Source organism: Trichomycterus rosablanca, chromosome 16, assembly GCF_030014385.1.
Source record: "Trichomycterus rosablanca isolate fTriRos1 chromosome 16, fTriRos1.hap1, whole genome shotgun sequence".
NCBI lineage: Eukaryota > Metazoa > Chordata > Actinopteri > Siluriformes > Trichomycteridae > Trichomycterus > Trichomycterus rosablanca.
In genome coordinates this window covers 21,410,587-21,422,729 of record NC_086003.1, presented here as the reverse complement: position 1 = coordinate 21,422,729, position 12,143 = coordinate 21,410,587, and the positions used below count along the sequence as shown (strand labels likewise).

General features: G+C 39.3%; 1 long non-coding RNA gene across 3 annotated transcripts; it reads left to right on the top strand.

Moving 5' to 3' along the window:
• The first annotated feature begins 3,418 nt into the window (after positions 1–3,418).
• LOC134330788 (uncharacterized) lies at positions 3,419–11,799 on the top strand. 3 transcript variants are annotated; one of them, XR_010015043.1, is made up of 6 exons: positions 3,419–3,436; positions 4,760–4,797; positions 4,924–5,026; positions 5,132–5,248; positions 5,738–5,845; positions 11,542–11,799. It is a non-coding gene; the product is annotated as an uncharacterized LOC134330788 (long non-coding RNA). The 3 variants fall into 3 exon arrangements; XR_010015041.1 differs by lacking the exon at positions 3,419–3,436 and adding an exon at positions 4,006–4,075; XR_010015042.1 differs by lacking the exon at positions 3,419–3,436 and adding an exon at positions 4,143–4,246.
• Positions 11,800–12,143: the final 344 nt, after the last annotated feature.

Below are 12,143 nucleotides of genomic sequence, written 5' to 3'. Positions count from 1 at the left end.
AGATGCTGATAAGGGCAGCATTAGGTGGTGAGCTATGATGAAAAATAAGCAGATACAAGCATATTAGCTGTATCTGTGTTTTCCAAAAGATCAATGTTACAACTGTTTAATTTACTAACCATAACTGGGCGGCACAGTGGCTCGGTGGGTAGCACTGTCACCTCACGCAAGAAGGTCCTGCGTTTGACCCCCAGGTGGGGCGGGCCAGGTTCTTTCTGTCTGGAGTGCATGTTCTCCCCGTGTCCGTGTGGGTTTCCTCCGGGTGCTCCGGTTTCCTCCCACAGTCCAAAGCAAGTGAGGTGAATTGAAGACAATAAATCGTCCAAGGCTGTGTTTGATATAACCTTGTGAACTGTTTAACCTTGTGTAATGAGTAACTACCGTTCCTGTCATGAATGTAACCAAAGTGTAAAACATGACGTTAAAATCCTAATAAACAAACAAACAAACAAACTAACCATAATTAACTTCATTATTATGGACAGTGTAGCATTTCTTTCTGTACATTTTTGTGACAATTCAATGATACAGTTTTACATTTAAAAAAGTTTAGTAACAAAGTCTGTGACAGTGCTGATAAATTCAGGGCCAAATTCATTCACCATATTTGCACATTGTTACTACACAACACTAAGCATTAAAAAACAACAGGTCACACAATTCTATAGTAGCATTTAAAGACAACATTTTCTTTAAAAAAAGCTAAATTCTGCCACTGCCAAACTGATTTTTTTTGCTGCCGCCTACACGCCTGTCTGTCAGAAATGTTGTGGGCAGTGATCCAGTCTGCACTTGGAACTTGGAAACCCTAGTACAGTGCATAAAAAGTTATTTGTTCTTGGGATTCCTGGCTGACTGTTGATCAGTCAATCAGATTTCATGCACGGCGCCAAAGTTCTGTCATCAGCAGTCTTGGCATAATCACTTCATTCTGTTCGGGGTTGCTGTGGGTTTGGTGCTACCCAGAAACACTGGGCACAAGGCAGGAATACAGCCTGAACAGGGCACCGGTCTATTTTAGACTAGTATGTACATTCACTGCTTTTTTACAATTACGGGTACTTTAGAGGAATCAGTTCCTCTATATAGACAGTGGAGGCGAGGATCGAACCCATGTGACCAGGGTGCATGTTGCTGTGCAGTGACCACTTGCTGTGACCTGTGCTACCCATTTTGAGATATGGTGTTACCTTGAAACTCAACGTCAGTTATTTCTGGGAGTGGCGTTGTGTTTAACTTATACACTGAAAATAACACAAATAATAACACAAATTTAATACACTAAAAACACTGAAATACACTTAAAAACAGATAAAAGTCAATAAAAAATACAATAAAACCTGCACTTTATTTTTACTTCTTTGTTGTTTTCTGATGCTTCTTAATTAGTGGAGAGAACTTACGAGCAGTAATAACAAGAGAGGTTTAGTGTTTCTATGTTGTTCTTATAATACATTAAGCTTTTTTTAAAGATAAATGCAGATTCATCTCATGTTCGCACTTTGATGACGTTTTACTGCACTGCTCAAGCCAAGCACTGAACAAAGCAGCACACGTTGAGTTTAAGGGAAATTTTGAGTTTAGGGGTAAAAATTTATTTACTCCTGCATGACACCTTCGCTGGCCGAGGAGGACTGCAGGCTAGCACATGCCTTTAACACTGTGTAAAACTGTCACTTCTGTACACTGACCAGAGGCAGATTTAACACAAATAAAATATATTCTGTCTGTATTTCTCTGCAGGATAACAGGAGTTGCAGTTGCTGTGGCAAGAGCGTAATTCTTTATCTGGCTTCCCAGTAGTGGGTCAGCGTATTAGACCGCTGTGCCACAATAGCAGCCAGTGTTGTTTTATTACATTAAAACTTATGAATAATTATTTTCTGTTAAACAGTAGGAGTTTATTTGCAACATTTATATTAGTTAAATACTGTACATAACAGTTAAAGACATAACTGAAAAAATCTAATAATTGTGATAATTAAAAGACTGTCATTAAAAGACAGTCATTTTATCTTGTCACAATCACCACTGAGTTTCAGTGTGACTGGTAGCCAAACATACCATGGCTATAGTATTATAGATCTTCACTTAAACTTCACAGGCCCTGTGGTGGCTCCAGAAGAATTTTGTTGCTTTTTATTTAAATCATTTCTAAAGAACTAGGTTGCACATAGAGACCATAGGATTTATAATAAACTTTAGCATCTTAACATTTCAGATATATCAGCATTGATTTATTTACTTTACAAATATATTGCATATTATTGAAATATTATTGAATAAAAAGCCTTCAGTGAGGTGGGAAGAGTGAGAGCTAGGAGTGACCTGCTAGAACCCTGGAGTGGCCTGAGGGCAAAGTTAGAATAGGCCAGATGCCCCTGGCATTTTGTCAACTTCCCATGAAATCTAACAAGGATCCTAGCAGCTCGGTGCTGTAGCTGCAGGTTTGAATCGCAATACCCAGGGGCCATAGCCAAGCTGCCTTGTGCTAGTAGATTTATGACCACAGTGGCTACTCTTAATGTCGAACAAAAGGAAGAACTGTATGTGGGTTTGTAGTAGGGTTGGGCGGTATGACTTTATTGCGGTATACCGCAGTATTTAAAAATGTTGACGGTATTTAAAAATGTTGACGGTATTTTAAAAATGCGAATTTCTGCTTCAGGTTTACCTTGAAAACGGAGACTTTAAGACCTTCGCGCATCCACAGTAAGGGAGGGGTGGGAGTGGTGGGCGGTTGGAGCTCACTGATTGGTTGTGGGGGTGCTCACTTTTTGAGGTGATAACACAAAAGCTAGGGAGCTCTCTACATAGGGTGTGTGTTCAAACACCTAGTGAGCTGCCTTGCTGTTTTACTGCCTACATAGGCAGCTGCCTCAGTAGAGAGGATTCTAATAAGTCAATATAATATTATCTCTCTCTCTCTCTCTCTCTCTCTCTCTCTGTGTGTGTGTGTGTGTGTGTGTGTGTGTGTGTGTGTGTGTGTGTGTGTGTGTGTGTGCACTGGTATTCATCACATTGAGGGGACATGAATCTGTTTACACAGTCACGTCGTGGGGACCTCTTGCAGTGTGGGGACCTAAAGTCTAGTCCCCATAAAGGAAACCTATTTTAAATGGATACAGGAGGCCTACTAATGGTGCCTGTGTGGTTTTTAGCATTGGCTCAAAACGCATGTTTTTCGGTGAATGTGTGAGTGTGTGGGTTGTGCTCAGTTGCGCCCCCTTTTTTTTATAGCCGGAATCACACACACACACGGATTCCAAATAAGGTTGGGAACCACCCACTTCCTGGTCCCCATTAGGAACGATTTCAGACATTTTCAGTGTTAAAGATGGATATTCACACAGTGGACAAAAAAAGAAGATTATATGCAGGAGAAACCAGCTAAGAAGCTAAGAACTTATATAGAGGACCAAAAATGAAACACAAGGTAAGCATATTTGCATGTCAAACCAGTATAACAATTGTTCAACCGTCAAATTATGTTAATTAGTTCTGTTAGTGAATAGTTATTTGTTCTTTAATACCAGTTCTTCTCCTTCTCCAGCCATAACATTAAAACCTGACCTGTCCTGCTATTAAAGAACATGTAAATGTATTAAAGAACAGCATGAAAGGGGGTAACAAAGCATGTAGAGAAACAGATAAACTACAGTCAGTAATTGTAGAACTACAAAGTGCTTCTATATGGTAAGTGGAGCTGATAAAATGGACAGTGAGTGTAGAAACAAGGAGGTGGTTTTAATGTTATGGCTGATCGGTGTAAATGAGTGCAAATAAAGCTTCTTGTTTATAATTGGGCTGTGACAGTGCAGTGGTTAAATAACAATGACTGCGTGTTTTTAGATATATTTAGATATTTATATTAATTTTCCATTAAATAAATTTAAAAATGACAACAAATTTTTGGTAACTTAAAAAGACAGAAAACTGTTAGTTTGAAATGTCTGTGTGCGGCTGCAGTCTCCATTGGGGCCTTTAATTTGAAACAGGTGTAGCATTACTTCACTAATGAACCTGGTTTTCAGTCTCTGTTCTGTGGGTAGAAGTAGAACTCGGAGCTTTAACTGTAAGGCAAGTTTGTTACAAAATGAAATTAAATGCTTAAATGTTTGGGCAGGAAAAGTGAAAGCAGGCATTCTTACGCGTATTACTGCCAGGCAGAGAAAAAAACTTCAGTATGTCGTTTTAACAAGGACATTATAAATGATTTCGTTACAACATGTGTTCTACAGCGAGTGTTAGTAGTTTATGTTTATTTGTACAAAACTAATCTGTGTGTATTGTGTTGGTTTCTAGCGCGTTTCAGTGTGTTCAGGTGTAGTTTACAGAACAGGTTGTTTGGTGCGCGTCTGCAGACGCGTCACTAAGTCCAGTGTGATGCGCTAATAAGTAAAGATAAGTTTTATACCCACAAACCTAATAAACAACATGAACATGATCGAATGGACTTTAAGATAACATTTAACCTTTTTGGCCAGACTCTGAACAAGAGTGTATCTGCAGATGCACACTATATACAAACAGATTTGTACTGTACTGTATAATTAATGCAAAACCCTAATAAATAACACATATAAATAATATATTATTATAATTTTAGTTTTTGTCCCTTTTTCTTGCATTGTTGCTTAATTGCACCTCATATTTTAAAAAACTTTTTATATGCATATTATATGCATAAGGCATATAATAATAACTTTAAAGACCTAGACTTAATCCAGTACAATAATTGTTTTGTTTTTTTCTGCAGTTTGAAATGAATGTGAAGACTGCTCATGGAGAACACGAGTATGTTGCACAATACATGGTGTACAGACTGGCTCATATTGCAGGATAAGAATAAAAATTAAAATGCTTAAAGAACCAAAATACCAAATGCATTAAGTCTAATTATCTATGAAAATATGTTTACAGGTGGCTACAAAAGCACCCAGTGATATAAATGTAGAAGATATCAGCAAGTCCTGCCATTTAAAAGTTCATATGCAGAAGCACAACGGAAAAAACTGACCAACAGGTACATTGACCAGTCAGGCATTCTGTTAAAAGTTGTCATAAAGTGTTTAATTTGTGTGATTACTTAAGGGAGCCCAATAAAAATAAATATTTAAAATTTGTACAGACGCCCAGCATTGCAGCTAGAGCCGTGGTGGAGGACGACTCCCAATCCTCTGTCCTGTCCAAGACTCTAAGATCCAAGATGAATGATGCTTCTGTTTTAAACAGCACTCCTCTACAGGTACATGCACATCCACATCATCACTTTAAGTTAAAACTACAGGCTCTCTTTTGTCATATATTTTAGTATTTTGGGGTTTTAATTAATTAAAAGAATGTAATAAGTTAATTGTGATGATAATCTAGTAAGAATAATTGTTTATTGTGATGTATCTACAAGGTAGGTTCTAGGGGAACATATAGGGCAGATTTTAACTTTCACAGGGATTTTTGTCTTGTATAATTATCACTTTATTCTGAACACTTACGGCGTCCCCACAACACACCTTCAGTTAGTTTCTGAGTACAAACTGTGTGTAGAAACTGACTTGGTCCCCACAATGACTGTAACATTGTGTGTGTGAAAGGTCCCCGCAAAGCCTGTTTTATTTAATATGTGTGAACACAGACTGCTTGACTGGGCAAAAGATAATTTTTTTATTATTATAAAATTATTTTCTAAAGTCTGGTGCATGTTTTTTGATATAGTTATTTTAAATTGTGTTTACAGACACCCAGCATTGCAGCTAGAGCCGTGGTGGAGGACGACTCCCAATCCTCTATCCTGTCCAAGACTCAGATGGATGATGCTTCTGTTTCAAACAGCACTCCTCAACAGGTACATGCATGTCCACTACTTGACTTTTAGTTTTACAGCGTCTCTTTTGTCATATATTTTAGTATTTTGGGTTTTTAGTCAGTAAAAAGAATGTAATAAGTTAATTGTGATGTAAATCTAGCAAGAATAATTGTTTATTTTGATGTATCTACAAGGTAAGTTCTAGTGGAACATTTAGGGCAGATTTTAACTTTCACAGGGATTTTTGTCTTGTATAATTATCACTTTATTCTGAACACTTACGACGTCCCCACAACACACCTTCAGTTAGTGTATGAGTAGAAACTGTGTGTAGAAACTGAACTAAACTGGTCCCCACAATGACTGTAACATTGTGTGTGTGAAAGGTCCCCACAAGGAATGGTAACATTGTGTGTGTGAAAGGTCCTTTCACACACACACACACACACAATGTTACAGTCATTGTGGGGACCTGTTACATACACGCACAATGTTATAGTTACTTGTGGGGACCTTTCACACACACAATGTAATAGTCACTTGTGGGGACCTTTCACACACACAATGTTATAGTCATTGTGGGGACCAGTTTAGTTCAGTTTCTACACACAGTTTCTACTCATACACTAACTGAAGGTGTGTTGTGGGGACGCCGTAAGTGTTCAGAATAAAATGATAATTATCCAAGAAAAAAATCACTGTGAAAGTTAAAATCTGCCCTATATGTTCCCCTTGAACCCCTTGTAGATACATCACAATAAACAATTATTCTTGCTAGATTATCATCACAATTAACTTATTACATTCTTTTAAATAACTAAAAACCCAAAATACAAAAACATGACAAAAAAGTACTTGTGTATTTGAGATCATCAAACATACAGTGGGGCCAAAAAGTATTTAGTCAGCCACTGATTGTGCAGGTTCTCCTACTTAGAAAGATGAGAGAGGTCTGTAATTTTCATCATAGGTACACTTCAACTATGAGAGACAAAATTAGAAAAAAAAATCCAGGAAATCACATTGTAGGATTTTTAAAGAATTTATTCGTAAATTATGGTGGAAAATAAGTATTTGGTCAATAACAAACAAGCAAGATTTCTGGCTCTCACAGACCTGTAACTTCTTCTTTAAGAAGCTCTTCTGTCCTCCACTCGTTACCTGTATTACCGGTTTGACCTCGTTATCTGTATAAAAGACACCTGTCCACAGCCTCAAACAGTCAGACTCCAAACTCAACCATGGCCAAGACCAAAGAGCTGTCGAAGGACACCAGGAAGAAAATTGTAGACCTGCACCAGGCTGGGAAGAGTGAATCTACAATAGGCAAGCAGGTTGGTGTGAATAAATCAACTGTGGGAGCAACTGTAAGAAAATGGAAGACATACAAGACCATTGATAATCTCCCTCGATCCCGTGAAGTCAAAATGATCATGAGAACGGTGAGCAAAAATCCCAGAACTACACGGAGGGACCTGATGAATGACCTGCAGAGAGCTGGGACCAAAGTAACAAAGGCTACCATCAGTAACACACTACGCCGAGAGGGACTCAAATCCTGCAGTGCCAGGCGTGTCCCCCTGCTTAAGCCAGTACATGTCCAGACCCGTCTGAAGTTTGCCAGAGAGCATATGGATGATCCAGAAGAGGATTGGGAGAATATCATGTGGTCAGATGAAACCAAAATGGAACTTTTTGGTAAAAACTCAACTCGTCGTGTTTGGAGGAAGAAGAATGCTGAGTTGCATCCCAAGAACACCATACCTACTGTGAAGCATGGGGGTGGAAACATCGTGCTTTGGGGCTGTTTTTCTGCAAAGGGGACAGGACGACTGATCCGTGTTAAGGGAAGAATGAACGGGGCCATGTATCGTGAGATTTTAAGCCAAAACCTCCTTCCATCAGTGAGAGCATTGAAGATGGAACATGGCTGGGTCTTCCAGCATGACAATGATCCCAAACACACCGCTCGGGCAACGAAGGAGTGGCTCCGTAAAAAGCATTTCAAGGTCCTGGAGTGGCCTAGCCAGTCTCCAGACCTCAACCCCATAGAAAATGTGTGGAGTCCGTGTTGCCCAGCGACAGCCCCAAAACATCACTGCTCTAGAGGAGATCTGCATGGAGGAATGGGCCAAACTACCAGCTACAGTGTGTGCAAACCTGGTGAAGACTTACAGGAAACGTTTGACCTCTGTCATTGCCAACAAAGGTTATGTTACAAAGTATTGAGTTGAACTTTTGTTAATTGACCAAATACTTATTTTCCACCATAATTTACAAATAAATTCTTAAAAAATCCTACAATGTGATTTCCTGGATTTTTTTTTTCATTTTGTCTCTCATAGTTGAAGTGTAGCTATGATGAAAATTACAGACCTCTCTCATTTGTCTAAGTAGGAGAACCTGCGCAATCAGTGGCTGACTAAATACTTTTTGGCCCCACTGTATATGTAAATTTACTGATAAATTAAGTTTTAAATTTAGGATTAAGTATTAAAGTTTTTCTTATTATGATTTCTTGTTTTGTAAATGAAAGACACAAATCTTGACAATTCCAGTGAGCTATTTGATTCTTCATCAGAAAGTGCAGATGATTACATACCTGATACGACTTGTGATAGTGACATTGACACTAGCCTTAAACCAAACCAAAAAACAAAGCACAATACACTGGATGTCTCTGGCTCAGAGAGTTCCACTGTCTGTGACTCCACAACATCAGACAAAATGACCTTTGACGGGCACAGCTTTACACCTGAAGCCACTGGAGCAGAAGAAGAACTTGGTTCAAGTAAGAACATAAATGATCTAATAGTTGTTAGCGCAAGTCAAAAAAGTGGTGGACGAAGAGTGTACAACAAAAAACATTACTGCTTGTATTGCTCTAAGCCGTATGCCAAGATGGCAAGGCACCTCGAACATGTGCATGAAAATGAACCCGATGTGGCCAAAGCTCTTAAGCTTTCCAAAGGGTTTCAGGGAGAGGAAGAAACAGCTAGATTATATTCACAACAGAGGACACTACGCTCACAATGCTGCAGTTATGGAGTCAGGACAGGGGAAACTTGATGTTGGGCAGCACTTGTTAAACAAAAGGGGAAATTAGACAAGAATCAACAGTATGTGAGAGAGCAGATGCGAGAAATGGGAAGGCTGGTTCACAATGCCAGAAAAGTCACCACCTTAAAGAAAATGGAAGATCTTATGAATCCAAAAAATTACATGGAGACAGTCAAAGCTGTCAAGTTGACATGTGGGTATGACGGTGAAACAAACAAGTTTTTGACCCCATCACTAGCAAACAAACTTGGAAATATCCTGATTAAAGTAAGCAAACTTTTAAAAGCTCAAGGTTTCATCTCAAACAACCAACATCTTGTGAAGAATGCCAGTGAGTTGTAAGACATCCATCGGGAAAAGTAGAATGAGCTAATATCAGCCACGGCATTGAGGAACATAAGGTAAGCAAAGTGGAACGTACCGACTCTCATGCCTTTTACTGAAGACATCCAAAAAATGCATGCATATCTCAGTCAAGTACAAGATGAGTGGTACATTTCACTCTCGGAAAGTCCCTCTGCAAAAGCCTGGATGGAGCTGAATAAGGTGTGCCTGGCTCAGGTTATTCTCTTCTCAGGGAAGGAGAAGTTGCCAGCATGCTCTTATCTGCATTTTTATCAAGAGACACTTCTGATCACCATGAGGATGTGGACTGGGCACTGTCTGAAGAGGAAAAAAAGCTCTGCAGACACTTCTCAAGGATTGTCGTCGGGGGGAAACGTGGTCGCCCAGTTCCAATTCTTCTGACTCCAAAAATGTTTTGTGCATTAGAGATCCTTGTTAATAGACAATGGTTATATGTTTGCAAGACCAGAAGCTATGACACATTTCAGAGGATCAGACCGTCTCTGTGGCTTTGCAAAGGTGTGTGGTGCAAAGAGTCCCACTGACATCTACCAAACTGAGAAAGCATGCTGCAACCCTTTCAACTGTGCTAAACATGATAGACACAGAAATGGACCAGCTTGCCAATTTTCTTGGACATGACATAAGAATCCATCGTGAGTTCTATCGACTGCCTGAGAAGACCCTACAGCTCGCCAAGATCAGCAAAGTTTTTCAATGCCGTGGCTGATATCAGCTCATTCTACTTTTCCCGATGGATGTCTTGAAACTCACTGGCATTCTTCACAAGATGTTGGTTGTTTGAGATGAAACCTTGAGCTTTTAAAAGTTTGCTTACTTTAACCAGGATATTTCCAAGTTTGTTTGCTAATGATGGGGTCAAAAACTTGTTTGTTTCACTGTCATACCCACATGTCAACTTGACAGCTTTGACTCTCTCCATGTAATTTTTTGGATTCATAAGGTCTTCCATTTTTTTTAAGGTGGTGACTTTTCTGGCATTGTGAACCAGCCTTCCCATTTCTCGCATCTGCTCTCACACATACTGTTAAAAGTATGTGAAGTCATTTCCCAATGTTTCTTTACATGGTTGTGTAAAGGGCACAAGTTTCCCCTGTCCTGACTCCATAACTGCAGCATTGTGAGTGTAGTTTCCTCTGTTGAGAATATAATCTAGCTGTTTCTTCCTCTCCCTGAAACCCTTTGGAAAGCTGTGCCTGTCAGAGGTCATTTTGTCTGATGATGTCGAGTCACAGACAGTGGAACTCACTGAGCCAGAGACATCCAGTGTATATCAAAAGATCAGCAAAGTTCTAATGGCTCTTGAGCAAGGAAGATTAGCTGAGTTTCATGGCAAGAACTTGGATAAAATTGGGCTAGATCCTGATGGTATATTATTTTATTTTACTTTTTGTATTTGGTTTTTGCTTTCTTGCTTTTGTTGAAGTCCCAGTGAATAAAGGGTTTAAGTACTGTTTGATTACTTAGCTAACTAATGCCTGTGTGTATTCTACAGACTGTAAGTGAGGGGGATAAATTGTCGTCATTATAGTGTGTTTTTATAGAATGTAAATATTATTAGGGGGCATATGGGCTTGGGACTGGGACTTCTGTGTGGGAAGCCACAGTGTTGTTAAAAATATAACTCATGGTGTAACCTAATCAAACAGTGTAACACAGTGTCAGTCTTACTTACAAGAAACAGACCCACTTTGAAACATTAAACACTAAAGCCAGTTGCCTGCTCAGGTAGGACAATTGCAGACAAATTAAAGCAGGAAAAATGGTCAGGGTCAGAGCATCTCCAAAACAGCAGGTTTGGGGTGTAACAGTATGCAGTGGTTAGTACTTGAGTCTGGTCCATGGTAGACCATGGAGTGTTCATGGTAGAATCAAGTAATTTCGAGGGTTTACTTTCTTACTGTACTCTTGTAAAAAGGTGGTGGGATGTATTAAGCCGCAGTCAAAGTCAGTTCTCGAAGGTGATGTTTTGGCAGCAGGAAAAATGGGCAACAGTAAGGAACTGTGTGACTTTGACAAGGACCAAATTGTGATGTCTGTGATGCATCTCCAAAACAGCAGGTCTTGTGGGTTGTTCCCAGTAAACAGTGGTTAGTACCTACCAAAAATGGTCCACAGTAGGCTTGGTGTCAGGGTCATGTGCACCCAAGGCTCATTGGTCTTGTGTAGTTTATGTTTCGATGGGTCAGAGCTATACAGGTGTCACTAGTGGGACTTACATAATATTAGGCGGGTTTTAATTTTATGGCTGATCTGTGTATTTATAGCTATTATGAGAATTTGATCCTAATAATCTTTGTCTATGGCAGAATGGACAAACAGTGCAAAGGTAAAACTGCCCATAAGAAGAAAACACCTTGGCTGCAGACAGAGGTGCAGGCGGTGGAATGGCACACGAATCGCTTCATCACATCTTGTATCGTACCAGCACAGCGAGACTGTGAGAAGTGTTTAAGGGCTGAACCAGAAGCTCCTAAGAACCGTGACTGGCAAAATCTGAAATTCTATGTTTATAATCGTATTACGGCCTACAAAAGAAAATTGCAATACAGATAGTTTAAAGATCATTGAGTCTCTGGTATGGCAGTTTTTGTTTACATTCACATGTTCTGATATTGCAGTTTTTGTTTGCATTCACATGTCTCAGCAAGACACACACATGCATACGTCATAAAGGTCTACTGAACAGAAATAGAATTATTTGCTATTTTTTAAAAAGCATTTGAACATTTTGCAATATATTGATTTTCTTTGAACTGTCAATAATACACTATATTGCCAAAAGTATTCGCTCGCCTGCCTTCACACGCATATGAACTTGAGTTCATCCTGAAAAACTTACCATATACAGTGGGGGAAATAAGTATTTGATCCCCTGCTGATTTTGTAAGTTTACCCCCTTACAAAGACT